The following is a 23,484-nucleotide window of genomic DNA, read 5'->3' as shown; positions in this document are numbered from 1 at the left end:
TCCATCATTATTCAGACTGGTTGTCAGCTGATGTATTACTGAGTCATAGTGGCTACTTCTTGGGCTTTCTACATCTACTTGACTACTGCATGGGTAATTTTTCTTAATTATGATTTCATAATTTAACCAATTTATGGTTACCAGAATAAAACATTTGAGGCTATTATGTGGCTAATGGTTTAGACATTTTCATATCTATGTCTTTAGGATGATAAATGTATAGGGTGCTTAACTCTTCCACCAACATTAACTTCTCACATTTAAAATGTTGAATTAAACAATTTAGTGCTCTTGACAGTGTAATAGATTTTGTTTAATAGGTAATGTCTCAACCTGGACATTAGTAATTCACCTCATTTAGTTAATGTAATTTTTCCCACAAGGGGTGTTAGAAGTAAATCTATCAGACAAGTGTGGATCTGTGTGACCTGATCATAACCCCTGTGTAAGAATCCCTCCTATTCCAATTTCCACACAGATGGAAAGGGTGACACACAATTCTAAGAGTCATGTGTAATGACCAAGAGTACTTCACTCATTTGTTTCCTTAATCTTAAAAAATCATGCACCTTCAACCTTCATAAAAAAACAAATAATGGATCTTAAATGCTGATGTTAGGACTTCTTTTAGATTATTTTAAAGTGCTAGATATTTATAAGGCTTCATAAAACATTTCCTAAATTTTTTTCTTATCACCATTGTGAGATTGGTAGAAAATTTTTTTCCTCTTCTTTTCAAACTATTTCCAGAGAAACTGGGCAAAGAGGAGCTTGGCTGGCTTTTCATGACTGAATCTACTCCTCTGCTGAGTTTTCTGCTAGAGAATTTACCTTGTAGTCAGATCACCCTGGATCTTAACATTGGTTCCATGTTCACCAACTACTTGCTTCTTTTATTCATTTTCCCACACAATACACATTTACTTGAGTACCATGTTCCAGGAATGGTGAACTAAATTCACAACATTTTTTGACCTGTGGAGTCTACAATTGCCCTAATGGGTATAAATCAAAGGAACTCAACCCTTGTTCCTTATCTGTGAAATGGGATAGTAATACCAAACTCCTGGGATGGAGGTGAGGAATAAATGAGCTTGCAGGAGTTCAATAATAATAGATATTTCTGAACCTTTAGTAGGGACACTTAACACCATAAGTGGATAGGCCTTTCTCCTAATGCAGGATGCCATAGTCCTTTTTACTTCTGGCTTACAAGAAGGAGTGGCTATAGTTTATGGAATAAGGAGTTGAAGATGTTTTCTAGGCCTTCAAAAATAAGGGATCTATCTTTTAATGTTCCATAAATTTCCCAGAGCATCTAGACAGAACTATCCACAAAAAGGTACTCAACCAACTTGATGAAAAATTCAACCTCTTAATGGTGAATGGGGAAACAAAAAGAAGCGCCAAATTTGTAGACAAATTCACTTCTTGGGGGCTCAAGGTGCTAAAAGTAATGTAGGATTCCTGGCCCATATTTTCATTCAGAGTAACAAAATAGACCGAGGACAAGAGTGCAAAGTACACCGGGAAAGCATCAGTAGACAAGGTTGGAAAGGTGGGCAGGGGCAGGGCCATGCAAGGCCTTGAACAAGATGCCAAAGAGCCACTGAAGAGAACTTAACAGGTAGATGCCATCATTGGATTTGTGTTTCAGAAATATGCTGTTAGTTGTATAACTGTACACACCACATAACAACATTTTGGTCAATAATGGCCACGTATACCACAGTGGTCCTGTAAGATTTTAATGGAGTTGAATAATTTCTATCACCTGGTAATGTTGTAACTTCCTAGTGTAAAGCATTACTTCTGTGTTTGTGATGATTATAGTGTAAAAAAACCTGAGTTGACAATTAAATAAAATTTTAGCATATGCAATTATGTATAGTACATAAGTACTTGGTAAAATAATAAATGAGTATGTCACTGGCTTATGTATGTACTACACTAAAGTTTTTATTATTGAGTGTACTCCTTTTACTTATAAACATAAAAATGCACAATAAAGCAATAGGCTGTGTTACATCAGCCATAGCCTCAAACATCTTATGTGTACCATCGCTTGACTGCATCAAGAGGCCAGGTTGAGTAAGTTGACCTGCACCCTATAGGCTGTGGTCATGTACTTTATGATGTTCACATAATGATAATCATACCATTCTCAAAAAATATCCCCATCAATAAATGGTGCACAACTGTGGCTTAGAAGAAAACATGGAGGATAGACTAAAGTTGATCATCAAGAGTGGAGATAGGTTAAAAAAAAGGAGAAAATTGCAACTGCTGTGGGCACTAATGAACTCACACAGGAGCACAGAAGGGGCAAATATTGGAGATGCAGTGAAATGGAAAAGTAAGATGTGGTGACTCATTTCACATGGAGTTGAGAGGCTATAGTCTCTGACTTCCTGGTCTGTCTGTTCAGAACAGAATGGTAGCAACAGAATGGATTCTGTTAACTGGAAGATTAAGTGAGGTGGAGTAAGTTTTGAGAGAAAGATGATACACTGAGCTTGATGCACCTTGGGACATTGAACATCCTGTTGATGTGTATGTGCTTGGGAGAGACTAGATGAAGCCTTGTCAAAAGAGAAGCAACACAAGTCAAATGAAGAACTCTAAAGAACAACAAATTTGAGGGATAGGGAAAGTAGGTGGAGGGAGAAGAGGACTTCATGAGCGCTGTTCCTCCTCTGGTGTCCCCAGTCTTGGTGAATGGCATTCAGAAGCTCGAGGGTCATCTTTGACTACACTTTTTCCTATATCCCCTCAAAACTGAATCTTGTGAATTCTGCCTCCTTAATTTAGCTTTTCATCTCCCTGACAACGTTAGGGTCATGTCACATAATTTACTAGTTTGCAGGTGGGGCCTGCCTGAGATTCTGCATTTTTTTTTTTTGTTTATTAAAAAATTTTTTTTAGTTGTAGGTGGACATAATACCTTTATTTTATTTATTTTATGTGGTGCTGAGGATTGAACCCAGTGCCTCACACGTGCTAGATGAGTGCTGTACTGCTGAGCCACAACCCCAGCATTTCTAATGATTAGAATTTCTCCAACACTCTCTAATTTGGAAAGGCTTTAAAAAATTGCTTGGAGCAGTCTTAGTACCCTGATGGTCCACAGGATAAATGTATTGGATTTGGTCATTAGCAAGTGTTATCTACATTCTATTTTAGCTGCTTTAGTGTTAGGGATGCTGAGTTACTCAATTGGCCTTCTACGCTTGCCAGCTGGTTAGACTGAATCTATTTTATCCATCTCTGGGGTAGAGAAATTGTCTTCAATTCAGATATGGGGGTGATTTGTGAAAGCAAGCCACTTTTCTTTTAATGTGCTGCACAAATGAAAGGCATCTGGTGGTTATTTTTAAAGCACCAACAGCTTCATAGAATATAATGTTGAGAAGTTGCATGTATTATACATGTTTATGCTAAGTGCAACTGTGATTTCAATGCACAGCTTTGAGCTGGCTACTTGAAATCCCTTAGGGAATGGTTTGGGCAGAAAAACAACCTTTTTTCATAAAATCAGCTGGATTCCCATCTACTGCATTAAGTTGGTTTAAAGGTTGGGTCTTATGAGATTTGGAGCTTTGAAATCAAAGGACTCAGGATTTTAATATGGGTCAAATATGGTGTGCTTTACCCTGGATTATGGCTCACCTGAAATTTTGATCAAAACACTGTTCTTTTCCTAGTTCAACGGTTGTCAATCTTGACTGCATATGATTATCGCTGGAGAGTTTAAAAATGTATGGATGCCTGGGCCCCTTTCAAGACCTATTAAATCAGAATTTCTCAGGGGTGAAACCCAGTCCTGAGCATGTTAAAAGAATTCCCCAGGTGATTCTAAAGTACAGTCAAGACTGAGAATCATTGCACCTAATTAGTTAACACACTTAGAATTTCTAGGTCAGTAAAATTTAACTTGCCCACTGCTGAGGCTGATTTCACATTAGCAGACTCAAATCAGTTAGTAATTACAATAGAAGCTAAATGTAATTAAATATATAACATTGAGGTTTTCAAGTGTTTCCTGCTAAAATTAAATTTAAAAGCTGTATTACTCTGAAGGTTTTGACAAGGGACAATAGGTATTCCTGAAGCTTCCAGAAACACTAGACTGTCTTCTTAGTAATTTCTAATTGTCATATGCCACTGGGAACTCTCTGCATCCTCCTCTCATATCAATCAGACATCCACAGGGCTCATTTACAGTGTTTTCTATTTCTTCTCACTGCTCTAAAGACCTCTAGAGCACATGTGAATGGTCTGGTTCCCTTACATGTTGAGTCCCTAGCGTGGTGCCCACAGAGGAGGAATTGATATACACTTGTTGAAAGAAACACAGAACAACTGATTAAAAAAAAAAAAAGAAAAAACCCTTCAGACCTTTAGAATGGTGTCAGATTGAATTAAGCATAGCCTGGAGTCTTCTCTGTACATCATGAACTGGAATCTAACTTCAGGAGTAAACAAACTGTAACCTACTCTGTAACAAGTAGAGGAGTCTCAGCCAATACCAGCAGCTGGTTGTCAGTCAACCATAGACAGTCAATTGTTCAAATAGGTTCAGATAAGATAATTATCAAACTTTGCTATCTGTACTTTCTCAGCCATATTGCAAGGGGAGCATTCTGAATCATTTATTTCCCAGACTGCTGCCTGTTTCTAGAATTGCAAATAAAGTCAATTAAGAGCTACAAAACCAGATTTGTTATTATTTCCCTTTTAATAGCTGAAATGACCCTTCATGCTTAAATAGTTTACCTACCTCATTTTGCAAATAAGAAAATTGACCCTTGATTGGTTAAGTGACTTGCCTGGATCCAAACAATTTGTTAGGGGCAGAATCAAGCTGAGACTTCAGTCTTTTGATAAGTCCAGCCTCTTTGCAGTTTATCAAGTTGCCTAACAATGCCTAACAAATAGAACAATGAACTATGCTAGCATAATAGCAAAATGAAAAAATATTTTATGGTTGCTTTTGCTTTTGTGCTAAGTATTTAACTTGTAATAATACAAAGTTCATTTAGTTCTAGGTCTTTGGGTATAGTGATAATTCTGACTGTGCTATTTCTCATACTTCAAGGAGAAACATTCATTGTATGAGGACTATTCTGATAATGAGGAATTTTGGGTCCATTCTTTTGACTTTCTGTTTGTTAACCCTGACAACTTATCTAGAGGAAGTGAAGAAATTTTACAGAGTATTTTACAAGGCATGGCTAGATGAATGGACAGATGGGGAAGATAATTAGGAAGAAAGCTTTGTCTACTAATGGTAAGTATGTCCCCATACAGCCAACCTATCCTGCTGCTTGTCGTGGGCATGACAGGTTTCTTTTAAGATGTTATTGCAAATTCATGAAATAAATTAATATTTTAAAAACTCAGATTACTTATTATTCATACAAAATGCTTAATAAATTTATTGGTGTAGTTTAGCTGAGAAGAACTCCCAAGATTTGGATCATTAAGTTATATATAGACAATAAAGATAGAAACCCCTTTGACTGTCTGCAGACCAGGTTGCTAAGAACTCACAGAATTAAGATAGCAGGGAACTCAGCTGAGTCTGTCAACTCTGGGATGGAGCCACAAGTGTATGTGTGTTCAACTGTGCCCCCTGAAAACCCAGTGTTATCGTATAGATAGGAAGTGTCCCCCAAAAATTCATGTGTGAGACAATGCAAGAAAACTTAGAGGTGAAATGATTGGGTATGAGAGCTTTAACCTACTCAGTGAATTAATCCCCCAATAGAGATTAACTGGTGGTAAGTGTAAGCAGGTACAGTATGAATGTGTGGCTGGAAGAGGTAGGTAACTGGGGGTGCACCTTTGGGGGGATACTTTCATTAGTGGTGAGGGGCGCTCTGTCTCTGTTTTCTAGTGCCATGTTCTGAGCTGTATTTCCTCCTCCATACCCTTCCATCATGATGTCCTGCTTCACCTCTGGCTTGGAGCAATGGAGTCTGCCATCTATGGACTGAGACCTCTGAAATTGTGAGCCCCCAAATAAATTTTACCTCCTTTAAAATTGTTTTTGTCAGATCTTTTGGTCACAACAAAGAAAAAGCTGACTAAAATACCCAGGGATCCCAGATTCTAGTTCTGTGGGCTACACTAGTCCCAGGAAGCTCTGTACCAAGGAAACTTCAAGAGGCAAGAAGCAGAATCTCCCAGAGGTGAATATGAGACCCAGACTTCGCCCAAGGTTCTTTCCTGATTTTATGCATGAGTGCTGCCCAACTTTAATTTCCTTCAAAGATTTTCACCACTAGATTAGACCCTGAAGTTGCAGGGTGAAGCTAATCAAATGTATTTACCATGAATCCTTGAAGAGGAACTCAAAAAGATAATAAAACTATTTACTCTAATTAGAAAGTCATCTTCTTTGCATCATACTGATAAGTTTTCAACATCTCTTCCATGTGGGTCTTTAGAATTCAGTAGATGTCATCCAAAGCTCTTTAACTTTTCTAATCATTTGAATTTAGACTTATTTTCTTTAATGTTACATTAAAGAGCATGGTCTGAGAGCTTTTTAGTAAATGGTCTTCTCCTGGCTGACATGAGAAGATCAAGCTTGGGATCACCAGAAGGCATAGTTATTTCTGCACCTGGGAAATAACCACTAAAAAAGTGCTAATTATATGCCGGCTGCCAAGCAAGTGGCTATCTTGTTCATGGACTCATTCACATTTCCCTGACTTTGGAACTATGTACCAGAGACTGACGGAGAAGTGAGTGAGTGGTGTTAATTGGTGGGCAGGGATGGGGGGAAGGACTAACAATCTGGTGTTGACTGTTTAAATGTTTTCTAGAAAACACATTCAGCTAGTTGCAGAGCAATTCATACATATTTAAGATATTTTGATTAACATTTCAGAAAGCTGAGAAAGCCAAAAGTTACGCATTTGAGATAAGACAGGACTGGGAGAAGGAGTGAAGGTGATAGGCAGGATGTAACAATAATGAGTGCTCCAATTAGAATGGCGAATGGCAATCACTAAAAATGAAAACAATAATAAATGCTGCAGGGATGGGTTCAAAAAGTATACTTGAACATTGTCATTGGGACTGAGAATTAATACAACCACTTTGGAAAGCAGTATGGATATTCCTCAAAGACTAGGAATAGAACCATCCTATGACCTAGGCATTCCACTCCTTGATATTTATCCAAAAGAACTAAAATCAGCATACTATGACAGTAAATGCCTATCAGTGTTTCTAGCAACACAATTCACAATAGCCAAGTTATGGAACCAGTCCAGGTGCCCATCACCAGACAAAAGGATAAAGAAAATCTGATATATACATATGGAGTTTTAGTCAGCCATAAAGAAGAATGAAATTATGTCATTTGCTAGTAAATCAAAGGAACTGGAGAACATCATGCTAAGTGAAATAAGCCAGACTCAGAAAGTCAAAGGTGGAATATTTTCTCTCATATGCGGACACTGTAGATAAATAGGGAATTAAAAAAAGAAGAGGAAATTCCATGAAAATAGAAGGGAGAACAGTGGAGTAGAGGAAGGGAAAGGGAGAAGAAATGGGAAAGGGGAAGAACTACAGAATGAAATTGACCAAATTGTGCCATGTGCATGTATGAATATGCCACAATGAATTCTACTTTTATGTATATCTACAAAGTACCAATTAAAAAAATAAATAAATAGAAGGAAGCCCAGGAAGTAGAGGAAGGAGATCAGGGGGAGGGAGGAGAGGAGGGAGACCAGAAGTACTAGGGATTGAAATGGAGCAAACTATATGCATGTATGAATATGTCAAAGTTAACCCCACTACTATGTATAATGATAATGCACTAATAAAGACATTTAAAACAAAACCAATAGGAAGTGCTAAAAAACAGAGGCAAGTGTAGAAGCTCAGCTCCAGCAGATGAAGGTAATGTCTTTTTCCATCTTCTGAACTTTCTGAGGAAGAAATTTTGATTTTTATGTGAAATAGCCTCATTTAAAATGGTTTTTGACCCTTACCTCACACACACCTGGGTCCTCAGTTTGGCAACACACCACCAGCGTAAGTCTCACAATTGGTTTCTGGAGTTCAATTCCATTGGAACTTTGGAAATCAGGAGAGTCTGGGGGCTGGGGTGCTCACAGAAAGGTTGCAGATGAATTAGAGTTCCTACCTTGGGACATGCTCACCTGAATCCTGCCTGGGCCTGCTGGCACTGACTCTTGCTTCTCTACGCAGACCCTGGACCACCTTGTGGCACCCAGGCCTTTATCTTTGGGTTCTGCCTCTTTCTGTAGTAGACTGGGGTGGAGGTGTACTGTGAACACGATCACTTTGGTAATTGCTGTTCTGTTCCTAAACCAGTGGGAACTGGGCCCACTTTGTGGGCTCTCGTAGTATTATTCAATGACAGGGAAAAGCAAACAATTCAATTCCCTTTTGTATGTTCATTTCCCTTTTTACTTATCAGCCCTGCTTGACCTGATCTCCCGTCACTCATGTACTCTAGTCTCTGTATGTAAGACTGCTCTTTCACAGTATTCAAATACTTTTTTAGGTATTAGGGAATGAAAAAAAGTACCGTCTTAATATGAGAGAATTTGTAAGAACTAGAATACCAGGAAAAAGGACGACATAAAAATTATCTCGTTTATTTGAGGGTTGATTTGGGGTGAAAATCTCATCTTCACATATCATACGAATGTTCCTTTAAATAAACATACAAATCTGAATGTTTCAGAAAAAAAGTCTTACAGTTAGAGGATAAAAATATGTTGGCACAGTGCCTAAATCTAGAGCCTAATATATGACCTGTATAAGATGCCAATTAATATTTTCTTTCTTTTAATATTTTAAATATTCTGTAATAAGATATGTTCATAGGAGACCCAGGCCTCAAGGATTTTCTGGATGTCCAAAGGCACAGCTTGAAGAATTCTTGTGGGATGTTCTTAAAGCTCCTGAAAGATATATTCTGAGTTCCTGACCTGGTACATTGTAAAAGTAAAGTACAAAGTCTATTTCTATGCTCTGTCATCATCTCTCTAAGACAGAACCTCAGGGTACTAGAGCATCTTTTTTTTTTTTTTTAATTCCTTCTTTGTTTCCTAAAAACCAACAAGCTGATTTGGTTCAAGGAAGGTAGCATGAATGGACAGTCTTGGATGGGAAGTTAGGAGTCATGGGTCCTGGGTCTACCTTGATTGAGGTCTAGGACAAACTTGTTTTGAAACTTGATTTCTTCATGCGTAGATAAAGGACTGAGTCTGTATTAGTGGTTTCCAGGAGGATTTCACAAGGGGACACTCATATTATGTATAATATTTCAAAAAGTCTGGCAGAAACATTACCTATTTTTCTGATGAAGGTGCATAGATTTAGGAAAAGATTACATTTCTTAGCATTTTGACTGTAAGATTTCAAACTCAGAAAAGTAGCATTACTTATCACCTGCTGAGTTAAAACTGAGTTTGAAAATTGTATATGTCTTTAATACCAATAGTAGCTAGCTTTTGTTGAGTGTTTATGATGTGCTGAGTAGTGATCTAAATATTAGACACATGAGAAATCTTATTTAATTCCCTAAAGTTCACATTATTTTGGCCACACAGACTATCTTCTAGTTGCTGATTTCTGTCTTAATTGTATTGTGGTCAGTCTTTAGACTTGATTTTCAAATGACCCTATGCAATGTTGGTGAAGGAAAGCGTATATAAAGGTTACATGTTCTTTTTGTAGAAAATTATTGTGAAGATGTTAATGGGAACATTGAACCCATTATCCCCCTCTGTGTGCCATTGAAAAAAGTTACTTGGTAATATTGGGATAGTTTACAGGTTCTGAGAAAACTTCACTCACAAGTCAGGCACCTGGCAGTCATAGCTAGAAGGAAGGGTTCAGTTGGGTGTGTCTGCCAGAATATCTTCAAAAGGTCTCACTGGTAAGACAGCCTTAGTGTAATGGACATTTTACATTATGGCACAAGGCTTTGTGTTAGTCATCTTTTCATTGTTATGACCAAAATGCCCAATGAGAACAACTTAGAAGAGGAAAAATTTAATTTGGCTAATGGTTTCAGAGGTTTAGTCCATGGTGGGCCAACTCCATTGCTCTGGGCCCAAGATGAGATAGAACATCATGGTGGAAGGGTGTGGTGGAGGAGCATTGCTCCATTCATAGCAAACAGGAGAGAGGAGAGAGAGAGGGAGAGAGGGAGAGAGAGAGAGAGAGAGAGAGAGAGAGAGAGAGAGAGAGAAGAGAGAGAAAGAGGAATTCTTTCAGGGTATACCCCTGTGACCATCTCCTCCAGCCACATCCCTCCTGCCTACAGTTAACACCCAGTTAGTCCACTGAAACTAGAATGGACTGGTTAAGCTAAGCTCTCACAATCCAATCATTTCGCCTCCTATATCCTGCACTGACTGACAGCTTTTGGGGGATAGCTCATATCCAAACCGTAATAGCTCCTTAGAGAACATTCCAAGTTGTTAGAATCTATTCTCAGAAGTTCCAGAACCTTCACCACATTCTGTTAGTCAAGCAAGTCAAATAGTTCAGTCTAGTTTCGAGGAGAGGAGAATTGGGCTCTACCTCTCAAGGGCAGAGATAGTAAAAAAAAAAAAAAAAAATGTGTGTGTCCATCTTAAATTTATCATAGCATTCACATAAAAAGAATGGAAATAATTAGCAAGAGAGTAACTGCATGACTCCTGGCAAATAGATGTAAAAACCACAGTGCAGCCCAAAGTCATAATTTGCTGAGAGAAAGTGAAGTCAAGGAGTGATCCAAGAAGGACATTGTCAAAGGTGCTTCAGAAACATCCTTACTCTTTGGCCTGTGTGTTAGTTTGCATGTATGAATCTTTATGCTTTCTGATGTTCTTAGTTTTTGTAGTGCTTGTAATTAATGGTGAAACAACACCAAAATGGACAGCACTGAAATAATTAGTTGCCTTAAACATTTTCCGATCTCATTGACTGTTTACCCAGGGAAGTTCACTAAAGGAAACTGGTTGTCATTTTACTAGTCAATATTGTTGTCTGGCCACAGAGGGTCAGTGGCTATTTCCATGATTATGTTAGTGACAAACTTTAGAGGGTGCTGACACCAGCATTAGCTAGAAATCACATGGTCTTCCGGAGAATATCATCAAACAGACCCACCTAGAGTCAAGAATCTATTAACTGTGACAGGTAGTAAGGGGACAGACCATTGTTCAAAGAGGTCAGCTCTTATCATCTCCAGATGGGCCATGGTTTCTGTTGAGAAGTATTTTAGAAAGGTACTTTCCAAAAGGTGAGGGTGTAGAATGAGCTGGCATTTGCTCCCTAGTTTCGTCTGTCTTGTTCCCAGTCTACTGCACCCACCCTACTCAGCTCCAATGGTTCACAGGCCCCTTTTTAAAGTCCAGTCTTTCCTCCCTATACTCTTTTGGTCAGCTGACGTAGCCTGACAAACTTTGTCAAAGAATGCAAGGTAATAAGAAATCATCTTGGAAAATACTAATTAGGTAATAGAACTCAATTTAAAGGCACTGTTTTCTGACCCTAAGACCACTACAGTCTAGCCCCAGAAGGCTGTGTTAAAATCTCAGTCTTATGATTTATTTCTCCTCTATCCTGTTTCTGATTTCCAGAGATGTGGCTTATGTGCCACTTTATTTGGTTTTCTGGCAAATGTAAAAGGTATTTATTCATATTAAAATATGTTTTCCCTTGTTGTGACTTGTTATTCATGATCATCTCACTCATTGCTTTGTTCATGTTCAACTGACAGGGCTGTGAAGTAGCTAGAAAAAAACAGGCAAAAGTACTAATTCTATCCAGCTTTTGATTTTTCTATGATTTACTAAAGAAGCATCTTCCAAGGTCCCCTGTAGGTCTGCTGGATCTAAAACGCTCATTGGGAATAGGGACTTTGAAAATATAATTAAGAATCTCAAGATTGAAGATATTATCATAGATTTTCTAGGTGAACCCAATATAATCATAAGAATGAATCATAAGATGAAAGAAGGAGGAACAGAGTCAGAAAGAAGGAGTTGTGATGATGGAAGCAGAGGTTGAAGTGATGTGCTTTGAAGAGGGAGGAACGGCCCACTAGGTAAAGACTGGAGATAGCCTCCAAATCTGGTGAAGAAAGGAAACGGATTCTTCTCTAGTAATTCCGAAAGAGGCATAGACCTACCAACACTTTGATTTTAACTCTCTAAGATTTATTTTAGATTTATGACCTCCAGAACTATAAGATGATTGATTTGGGATGTTTTAAACCACTAAGTATGTTGTAATTTGTTACAGCGGCAATAATAAACTAACAGAGTCAGGATAGCTACAGTGTGCTTCATTAACAAATAACCCTCCAAGTTCATTGACTTAACACAACAGGTTTATTTCTTATTCACACTCTAAGTCCAGTAAAAATGAGCTGGGGGCTCTGTTCATTGTTTTCAGTCAGTAACTAGACTGATGGAGTCAGTAACTCAGTCCATCATGAAATTTACTTCCATAACCACTTCATCTTTATGTGACAAATTGTACACTGGTTCCTCCTGGAAGTGATACAGAGTACTTTGGTCAACGTTTTATGTGATTAAAAAAAAATCACATGGCTATGCTAAACTTAATTGGAGCAGGGTCATGTAATCTTACACATGTGGATGAGAGAAATGGAAAATTGGAAACAGTCCTAGTGATTCCTGAATCACTGAAAACAGTCAGGGTTATAGAGATTCTGTTCCATGGGAGATGGAGAACAACAGAAAAGTAGTAGTGAATAACAAACAGGGTCAATTTCAGATCTTGATAAATGAATATTGCATTAACATAGGGTAATGTGATGAAGAGTAAGTGGGTAGCTATGTTTGATTGGTGGTCAAGGAAGGACTCCCTGAGAATGTGGCATTTTATTTGGAAGATGAATGAAGAGTCAACCATGTGATGCTCTTGAGACATGGTGGATCAAAAGGGTGCAAAATAACTATTTTCCATTCTGCTTAAGAAACAAAAATATTGGGGAAAGTTTTTTCCATTTAATCTGTTTCGGTGAGACTGAATGAGTGCTAAAAAGTGGCTGAAAGAATGTTGCACATGGGCTCTTCTTAGACTTTTTTTTCTTTACAAAATTTCAACAAGCTAGGATTCTGTATGACATGTGTTGTGGTTTGGGTGTGATGTGTCCCCCAAAAACTCATATGTGAGACAATGCAAGAAGGTTCAGAGGAGAAATGATTGGGTTATGAAAGCCTTAACCCAAACAGTGAATTATTCCCCTCATGCCATTAATTGAGTGAGTGATAAATGAAGGTGGGACCATAGTGGCTGGTGAAGGTGGGTCATTGGGAGTGTGCCTTTGGGGTATATATTTTGTATCTGGTGAGTGTAGTCTCTCCCTCTGCTTTCTGATCATTATGTGAGCTATTTCCCTCTGCCACACTTTTCTGCCATGCTATTCTGCCTCACTTTGAGCTCTGAGGAATATAGTCAGCCTTATATGAATTAAGACATCTGAAACCATAAGCCCCCAAATAAACTTTTCCTCCTTAAAATTGTTCTTTTTGGGTCTTTTAGACACAGCAGTAAAAAGGTGACTAAAAAAATATGAAATGCCCTCCCCACCTTTGGATCCTGATGCCATTCAGTTTGACAGGTTTCCAGATTAGTTAAAACTTCCTTGGAAATAAGAAGGAATGTCAGTGAGACATCAGAGAGAGGACTCAATAGAGAAGATTGATGGACCAAAGGAAACTTCTGTCATGCTTGATTTCTCTCATGCTTGATTTCAACTCTTGCCTCATTTAAAACACCTAAGGTTTGGACAAGGGAAGGTATTGGACAATATGGGTAAGAAGGAACCAATGAACTTCTATGCTAAACAGACTAACAAGAAAAGCAGTCACTACATCCAGGATCTGAGCAAAGGACAGAAGCTTCTGTTTTGAACAAACCCATAAAAATAAACATCTTTGAATCTTGATGGAAAGAGGTGGGAGAGAAGAGGGTCACAACCTCTGGGTGGAAGAAAGGAACTCCAAAACCTGGGAAAGGGAGAGAGAGAGGCAAATTGTTTCACTGGAGAAAGAGAAGGGCAGTTTACTTGCCTCTTTGGGAGCTCATTCACCAAGACCTTGCAGCAGAAGAAGGGTCTGGGGTGCCTGGGGCAAGAACATGAAGCCTGACAACAGTGAGCTTCTAGGAAAACCCAGCTCTGCATCTGCTTAGCTGGCCTGTGTACTCTTCCTGGTTGCTGAGAGTGTATGTGTCCCTCAGACGGGCTCTTTTCCACGGAGGAGTCTTGGAACAGCTTGGGAGACCTGTCTTGCCCTTCCCCAGTAACTGTACATAACAGGGCCATAACAAGGGGCCAAATACTGACCACCCATGCTTTAAAACTCTGATCATTGTCTTCTGGACTCTCCATTATCCATAATAGTGGAATTCATTGCTACATGTTTGTACATGCATACAATGTAATAACACAATTTGGTAAATTTAATTCCCCATTACTTCCCCTTTGTCTCCCCTCTTCCCTTCTCCTGGTCTGCTTCATCTGCTCTACTGGTGTCTCTTCAATTTTCATAGATCCTCCCCATTCCCTTTCCCCCCTTTTTCTTTCTAGCGTCTACATATGAGGAAAAATATGAACACTTGACTTTCTGAGTTTGACTTATTTCACTTTATATATATAAAGTGAAATATATATATGCGCTCAGGTTCCATCTATTTTCCTGCAAATAACTTAATTTCATTCTTCTTTACAGTCAATTAAAACTCCATTGTGTGTATATATCATATTTTCTTTATCCATTCATCCATTGATGGACCATAGTTTGGCTATTGTGCTGTGCTGCTATAAACATGGGTATGAACATGTCACTATGACTTAAAATTTTTAGGAAAAGTACTGAGGGGTGGTATAGCTGGGTCGCATGGTTGTTCCATTCCTAGTTTCTTGAGGAAACTCCATACTGGTTTCCATGGTAGTTGTGTTAAGTATAAAAAATATAAAAAAGGAAAAGTGTTCCTTTTCTCCACATCCTTTCCAGCATTTATTATTTGCTTTCCTGATGGCTGCCATTCTAAGTGGAGTGAGATGAAATCTCAGTGTAGTTTTGTATTTCCCTAATTGTTAAAGATGTTGAATATTTTTTCCATATATTTGTTGGTCATTCATATTTCTTCCTTTGAGAATTTGGATCTTGGATTTTCATAAGTCTGAAAAATTTCTTGAAATTCCTTGATGGAGTTTTAATAAATCAAGACTCTCTATGAAAATGAAACACACCTCTGACTACCATGTAACTTCACCTAGAGTGACCTTCTGATCAACTTGGCAAATTCCTTCCCAACCTGGCAAATTCCTTCCCATCTGCCAGTGGCCTAGAGCCACATTTCCTGCCTCTGACTCTTTTTGGGACCCTTTGAGAACTCCATTTTCTAACTTGTTTCCTGCTGATTTGGTAGTCATCTATCCTCTTAGGAGGAGCAACTTGGTCTCTAGCCACAGAGGAAACCATGCCCTGTACCCTCAGTAAGATAGCCCTTTTAGGTAAACTCCATAAGCCTAAGTGCTGAACAGGAAATACATAGTTTGGATTAGGAAGTGGTTTAGAAGTAGGACAGAATTGTTACTTAAAATCAAATTTAAAATTTTAAGCAGTTCCAAGGATATCTGTGCTGCATAATGTGTGAATTTTTGGCAAGCAGTGTTTGGCTCTCTCCTTGTAGCAGAACCATCTTGTGTCTTGCATCACATCTCCTTGTCCTATCTCTTATTTCATTTGCAGTTTCAGGGGATGCGTACTGGTAGGTAAGCTTGGCAATATTCCCCTTCAAGCATATGTCCGGATTTTCTTTGATGTCATGCAAACCATCCAACCTGCATGTGAACACAGCCTGGAAGAGAAGGGAGGTCAATACTCCTAGGAGGAGCCCTCAAAGGAGGTGGACAAATGCTCTAGTTGCCCTCTGCTCAGGTGGACAGTTCTGGGATAAGTGCATCAAGAAGTTTTGCAGAATCCATCCAGTGGTTCCCAGTTAAACTTCCATAATACATTATTATATGGGCTTTTATTCCTTTCTTGTCTCACTCCTTTTTAGTATTATGATTTAATAATGTTGGGGAACTTCAAAGTCACATGGCAAAGAGTATGGGGAAATGCTAAGGTGAATAATAGGGCCATTAATATACTCTGTCTCAGGGAGGATCTGGATTTAAGACACAAATACAAGGAGATTCACATGAAGACCTGATCAAGAGCAGGCAGAGATGTTGGAAGGGAGTCAGAATATTGCAGTCAGGGAAGCACGTGGAGAGGGGAGACTCAAAAAATGTCGAGTGTTTCAGAGGAAATCCATGGGTGAGGTCATAAAAAGGGTTTTGCCAAAGGGGATGGTGTTGATGACCTTGAAAAACTATCCAAATGAGCAGGATGTTCAATCTTAAAAGTCAGGTTGTGCTGGATGATCTGGTCTAGTTTAGAAGTAAATGGTGTTGTCTTGTGTTCCTCATCCAAAGGGGACAAAGAAAACCTGGTGAATTATAATCCAGGCTCTTTGTTAAGTATTTTTTGTGTGCATTTTAATACATATGTATATTTTTTTCTGTGCAAACTCTACTTGGTGTAAGAAAAGTGCTAAACAAGCAATTAGAAAGAGAAAAGTAATATTTATTTCTTTAAATTTGGTGACTTGTTAGTATGTGCACATATCTAAAACTAAATTGTGGTCTGAAATCCAAATTCAATTATACTAAAAAAAATTAGGAAAACACAATTATAGATTATCTTATTTGAGCAAGCCCAGTGTACACATCATGCTAAAAAAATTTTATCCAGCAAAAGTGTGGCAAGTAGTGTGGTTGCAATCACAGAATGCAATGTGCATAAGTTGTGGGAATTTGGTAATCAGATTGAACTGATCAAGGGAAAATTCTGTGATTTCAAATACATAGACTCTTTCATGTTAGAATTATCATTTTCAGTTGCAGCTGCCTTTCTTTGCAGTCTCTGCAATGAGAAGAAATTTTTCCTACTTTGATCCAGTACTGAGAGTTTGTGATTTGGACATGCTCATCTTCTTGCAGTCTTTTGTGGCTTTGCTTTTATATTAAAAGTTAAACTTTGGTTTTGGCTAAATAGGAGAAAGGTTGGTAAGACCTTAATGAGTCTTGGGACTCTGTTTTCAAGATCATTTTCTTGAAGTCTCCTTAAGTTGACATAAAATTTGCATTTTCATATCTTTGATGACCTGCAAAACTTTTATCAGCCAAAATGGGTAAACATCCTTCATCAGAATAGAAAAACGTGGAATAAAGAGAGATCCATTAAAGTAAAACACGTGTCTGATAGAATACATATAATTCAGGATAGCAGGAGAGAGTGGTCTCTGACTGGGAGAACTAAGAGTATGGGCCATTAATTACCGCTGGCCAAAAGTGTCAGCAGGATCTGTCACTTTAGCTCACTGGCTAAGAGCAATGGGTATTATTCAAACTGTGAGGGGGAAAAAAAAAAAAAAAAACTTGCATGATGTAGAGGATTGAGATTAATATTACAGTTGTTCCCTGGTATCTGTGGAGAATTAGTTCCAGGACTTCCTTCCTCACAGATACCCAAATCCATGAATGCTCGAGTCTCTTATATAAAATGGAGTAGTATTAGCCATAATCTATGGATGTACTCTTGTATATTTTAAATTCTCTCTATATCATTTATAATACCAATAAAATGTAAGTGCAATGTAAATAATTATTATGCTGTATTGTATAGAGAAGAATAATATGAAAAAGGTCTGTACCAGTTGAGTACAGATTCATTTTTTAATATTCTCAAGTTGTGGTTAGTTAAACAAGAAGGTGCAAAAGTCAATGGCCAATATTATTCATACACATCATATACATAAAATACATAATATATGTGAACATATGTAAATAGAATATTTTAAAATCCCCTTCTAGTTTGTCACATATAATATATTATATAATTTTTTTAAAAAAGATAACTTTTTCAAAGACAAATGACCTTTAACAAATCATCAGAATGGATATAATTGACTTTTTCCTGTTAGGATACTGCAATTTTACATTTTCAACTCACTTTTGTCACCATTTCAAGTTTCTTGACTATTGTGCTGTCAGTTGAGAGGAACACTTGCAAATAAGCTTGTGGAAACACCCAGAAAAGGAACATTTTAAGTAGGGCAAGCAAGCTGGGTTGTAACAAATCTGGAACAAAATAATTAAGAAGTGACAGCCTTATTTTATATTTGTGAGATGACTTTGGGGGAGGGAAATTTAAAGTAAGGAGCAATGGTTGGGACTTTCTGATTTAAAATAATCCCCTCAGGAAGTATCAAATGTGAAATGCCTTTTTCTTTTATTTATTTTTGTTTACCTATTGGTTAAAAGTGATCACATCATAAAGCTATGGAGACAATACAAAATGAGAACAATTAGTGAATATGCTACCAAAATGGTTTAATTTCTTCCTTTCAATTCATTTATTATTAGACTTCCTTTTTTTTATAGAAATCAAATGTGTCTGAGTGTATTTTGGGGTTTAATGGTTGAAGTGTAAGGGGAAGGAATGGGGAAACCATCAACAGCTTGTTTCTTCCCTGACTCTTCTATTCCTGGCTCTGCCTTTATTGTCCAAAGTAGTTGACACCTCTAGCTTATATCACCACATGTTATAAAATCCTTGCATTTCACTCTCCTTCCAGTGAGGAGTCTGTAATGGTTTACATAAATGTCCCCTAAAAACTCATGTGTGAGACAATGCAAGAAGGTTTAGAGGTGAAATGGTTGAGTCTTAACCCAATCAGCTCATTAATAGCCTGATAGGGATCAACTGAGTTATAACTATAGGTAGGTAGGGTGTAGGTGGAGGAGGTAGGTCCTTGTGGGTGTACCTTTGGGGTATATATTTTGTCCTTGTTGAACAGAGCCCTCTCCACTTTCCTCCACCATGTACTTCCACCACTTCAGGCCCCAAGAAATAGGGCTTGCCTTCTATGGACTGAGACCTTTGAGACCACAAATAAACTTTTCCTTCTCTAATTATTCTTGTCAGGTCTTTTGGTCACAGTCATGAAAAAACTGACTAAAACAGTCATTATAAACACCAGCCAGTGGACTGGCCTACAGTAGACATTCACAACCCTACTTTCTTCTTCCTCTGCCCTCTGTATCCGTCTCTGAGGCATGACTACCCACTTGCAAATGGATCAGAGTCACAGGATATCCTCTGGAGGAGATATGCTTTTTTGCTTTTGTTTTTCTATGACTTTAGAAAAGTCCTACCTACATCTTAGGGGAATTAGGGGAAGGACATTCCAATCTGGCTTTTGCCCATTGTGAGACTTTCTCAATAGTAAATGGGGAGTCCAAGTTATATGCCTTTGAGTAAGGTTGGTTAACTAGAGTTCTGGTCAGTAGCCTGCTCTGCATGGCTGAGGAACACAGCCACATCTATTCATTTATATGTCATCTATGGCTACTTCTGTGCTAGTATGGCAGAATTGAGACGTTGCAGCAGAGGTCATCTGGTTTGCAAAGCCCAAACTATTTACTATCTGGCCTCTACAGAAAGAGGCCTGACCTCTTTCTGACCCTGTTCTAGAAACTCAGAGTTAGATGATACTTGGATGGTCTTGTAAGGAAATGCTCTAGAAGGACCATAAGGGCTAAAGATCTTTTTGCCTTGTTTTCAAGTTCGGGATAATTTTTATCCACAAAACTATGCAAATGTACATGGACATGTGTTTTACCTTTAAAACAGCTAAACTGCCTGTGCATGAATTTTCTTTTTCTTAAAAATTTTATTGGTGTATTATAGTTATTCATCGAGTGGGATTCATTATTACATATTCATACATTCAGTGCATGAATTTTCAAAATAAAGAGAATCGAAGAGAGTTTTGGCAAATTCCTATTGCTCTTCAACGATTCTAAAGAATCATTCCAGGAAAAAGTTCCCAGAACTCAAGTCCCATTCTGTCTCACCCTATCCCACCCAGCCCTGTCCCCCAGGCTGGGTCAGATACCCTGGCTTAGGGATCCTAATGTTTATCTCTGTCTTTGTTTTCTGTTTTTATCATATAACTTGTGTGCCCCATGAACTGTCTACACGACTTGTAAGGCCCTGGTGCAAGATGAAAATGCAGGACTCTTGTTAAAACATTAAGAATTTCAAGACAGTGACAGTAAAGCTTTAAACCCAGGGCATATGAAGGCAGGTCAACACACCTGTGATCTGCCCTGGCCCCACTCTTTGGAATTTGATCTCTCTGTCATGTTCACCTTAACTGAATAATTGGCAGAGGGCAGGCACTGGACAAATATATTTGTGGAATGTTATTATTTATTCAAAAAGTTCTGTGAAATAGTAATGGGTGATTTTATTTTGAAAATTCTATTGACTTTCAAAACCACGCTCAGTGCATAAACTATTTACACGCAGGTTTTTAATGGAAGGTTATATTGCATGTTCGGTGTATTACATGTGTATGTTCACTTTTCTTCATTCTTCTTTTCTTTTTCTCCTCAAACTTGATAATGTCCATTGTTCTATCTTGAAGTTCACTGACTTTCTTACCATCCTCTTCTGGCCATTGCTCTGCTGGATGAAGCAGGATTTTCATCCACTGACAGAACTTAACGGCATTGTCTCTTGAATATTCTCATGAGTCCTATTCTTTCAGGCCCATCTGCAGGACATGGCTACTTTTCTGTGTCCTTTCTGCCTATTCCTGCTAATTGAGCTTGCACATCACAGGCTGCAATCTGGTTCTTCCCTGTTCCTGACAGAAGCTACTCTGTCCCTGGTTCAGATGCCTCAAGTTGCCCAAGTAGGCAACTTGGCCTACTTGGTCCAACTTCTTCTGTCAAGTAGGAAAGGGGTTCCAGCGTCCTTTTACCAAATTTTTAGGGAAGCATCGACTGTGTTATGGTTTGGCTTTGGAATAATCCCTCCAAAGCTCATATTTTGAAAGCATGATTCCTGTTGGGGGCTGTGCCATGTTGATCACATCGACAGCGAGGAGGTTAATTGACATAAGCACACTCAGGTGATTTTCTCGTCCACGCACACAATGTATGCGCATGTGTTCTCGAACACTAATTGCCTGCTCTGAGCTTCTCGCCTAATCTTTGCGTAAGAGGCGTGGCCCTGCTGTCCTCCTCCTGGAGGTGATATAAGCGTAGGCAGAGTGAGACAGAGACACAGCAGCCATTAGCAGAAAAGCAGTAGAAGAAGACACACACGCGGAAGCAGCTAGACACGAACAGCAGCCAGAAGAAAGGAAACAGCAGCCAGAAGAAAGGAAACACGTGCGGCAGCTAGTAGAAAAAAAGCAGACACACTTGCAGCAGCAGCGACTAGGGGCAGCGGCGGAAGGCAGATCACAGAACGGAGAACTGAGACGCATCACTAGGGCACCTTAGGTAGACACACCCTTAGTTCACAGGATGCAGGACACACCAGTAAGCAGCAGACCTTAAGTGAGGCGTAGCAAGTCTCTCTTCTTCTAAGCTCTAAGCAAAGCCTGTCCTTCTCTCAAGGTCTCTCTTAAGCAAAGTCTTTTTCTCTCTGATAAGCAAAGTCTCTCTCCTCTCAAAGCAAGTAAACCTCATTTCCTCTATCCTCTATAAACAAACAAGCAAGAAAGCAGTACACTAAAGAGAAAGATAGAAGTGCCTCAGTTTCCACTCCACCACCCCTAAGACCCGTGCAACTTGTTGCTGCAAGCGGTGACAAATATCCACGGATTTTTGTACCGCAAAGAGCCAGCGACAGATTCCCAGTAAAGTTCAAAGGTAGGGCTTTTGGGAAAAGATTGAAAGATGAGAGCTATAACCTAATCCGTGGATTATGCCATTGGATGGATTGATACTTTGAATGGACTACTGGGTGGTAAATGTAGGCAAATGGGGCATGGTTGGAGAAAGAAGGTCATGGGGGTATGCCTTTGGGGACTATATCTTGTTTCTGAGTCCTCACTCTTTCTCTGTGCTTCCTGGCTGTCTGTAACTGAGCAGCTTTTCCTTCCATCATGATGTTCTCCCTCACCTTGAACCCACAGGAATGGTGATGGCTGACAAAGGACTGAACCTCTGAAACTTTTAAACTTTTAAAGTTTAAACTATAAACTTTTCTTCCTCTAACTTGTCAGGTATTCTGGTTAGAATGATGACAAGTTGGCTAACACAAACTCTGAATTTCTTGTCTCAGTATCGCACAATTTGATGGAATAGTGTTTGCAGTACAGTAGTCTCCATTATCCATGGGGGAATATGATCCAAAATACCCAGTGGTGCCTGAAACCATTTATAGTATTGAACCCTATATGTACTATGATTTTCTTATACATATATACTTAGGATAAATTTTAATTTATATATCAGGCATATTAAGGTATTAATAATCACAAAAGAAAAATTTTAACATACTGTAATAAAAGTTATGTGCATGTGGATTGGGTCCTGTTTCCCAACACCTGAGACAAGAGCAAAAAGTTTTATTTAAAGGATAGAACTGAAAGAGAGACTCCTCTGGAGAGGAGGAGTTACAGAGCTGATCCCTGAGGGAGTGGGGGTGTCTTGCTCCTTTTATAGGTTTCAGGTTTCCTTTCTTCTCATGTCCCCTCCTCTTCTTATCTTGCCTACATGACCAAAAGGACAGTCAGAGATGTGTCCAGGGGGTACCTCTCCCTATTTTCCATATGTGCCCAGAAAGGCAGAAAGGGAGACACCCGGGGGGGGTCCTCATTAATGACTCCTTGTTGGAAGGAACAAGTCCCTGGAGGCAGGTGACCTTGGCAACAGGTGAGTAGGAGGGGGAAGTGTTCTGGAGGTGTTAGCGTTCTATTTCCTTTTGAATCAGCCCCCATCTTCATGATCCAATCATTCATTATCTATACCCACTGTCCTTTTGCCCTGTCTCCCTCTCTCTCTCTCTCTCTCTCTCTCTTTAACTATGGAATTTTCCATTTAATATTTTCAGACTACAGCTGACCATAGGTAACTGAAACTGTGAAAACTAAAACTGTGGACGGTTGGTTACTATATTTGTTTATTTTTTACTTTCCTCCTCACCCACACATTCACAAACCCATGTAAAATTCAGACACAATTTAAGGTTTGGAGACTCATCTTAGTAGCACAATGCCCAACTTTCTGCCAGTTTTCACCGTCTCTTCCTTAAAAGTTCTTTCCCATAAAACTTTTTAGTCCCTCACAGAATAGATTTTTTCTGGAAGGCCACACCCAGATGGTTTATCAGACAGGCTCAAACAGTTCTCTCCCAGGATGAAACATTCTGACTACACCTCTCCTCTCACCCCATCCACCTCTGCTCCATGCATATCTGAGAACAGATTTTGTTTTCTCTTAATGTTGCTTGAACTTTATTCAGATCATCTGGGGGAATTAATGACTCATTTAGTACAATGGAGATCCTGTTTGTATTGTAATTAATTAAACTTATTTAAAAT

The 23,484-nt window shown here is 38.8% G+C and overlaps 1 long non-coding RNA gene across 5 annotated transcripts in view; it reads left to right on the top strand.

Moving 5' to 3' along the window:
- LOC306645058 overlaps positions 1-23,484 on the top strand; it is a 137,815-nt gene that overhangs the window by 84,542 nt on the left and 29,789 nt on the right. For 4 of the 5 annotated variants that reach the window (XR_013759520.1, XR_013759521.1, XR_013759523.1 and 1 more), the window contains exons 4-5: positions 5,099-5,290; positions 5,900-6,012. This is a non-coding gene — a long non-coding RNA (uncharacterized lncRNA). The remainder of the gene's footprint in view (positions 1-5,098; positions 5,291-5,899; positions 6,013-23,484) is intronic. The other variant, XR_013759522.1, reaches the window with a different exon arrangement.

This window comes from Sciurus vulgaris, assembly GCF_902686455.1.
Source record: "Sciurus vulgaris genome assembly, chromosome: 15".
NCBI classification, from domain to species: domain Eukaryota; kingdom Metazoa; phylum Chordata; class Mammalia; order Rodentia; family Sciuridae; genus Sciurus; species Sciurus vulgaris.
The sequence above is the reverse complement of the archived record's forward strand: the minus strand, read 5'-3'. Positions and strand labels throughout refer to the sequence as shown.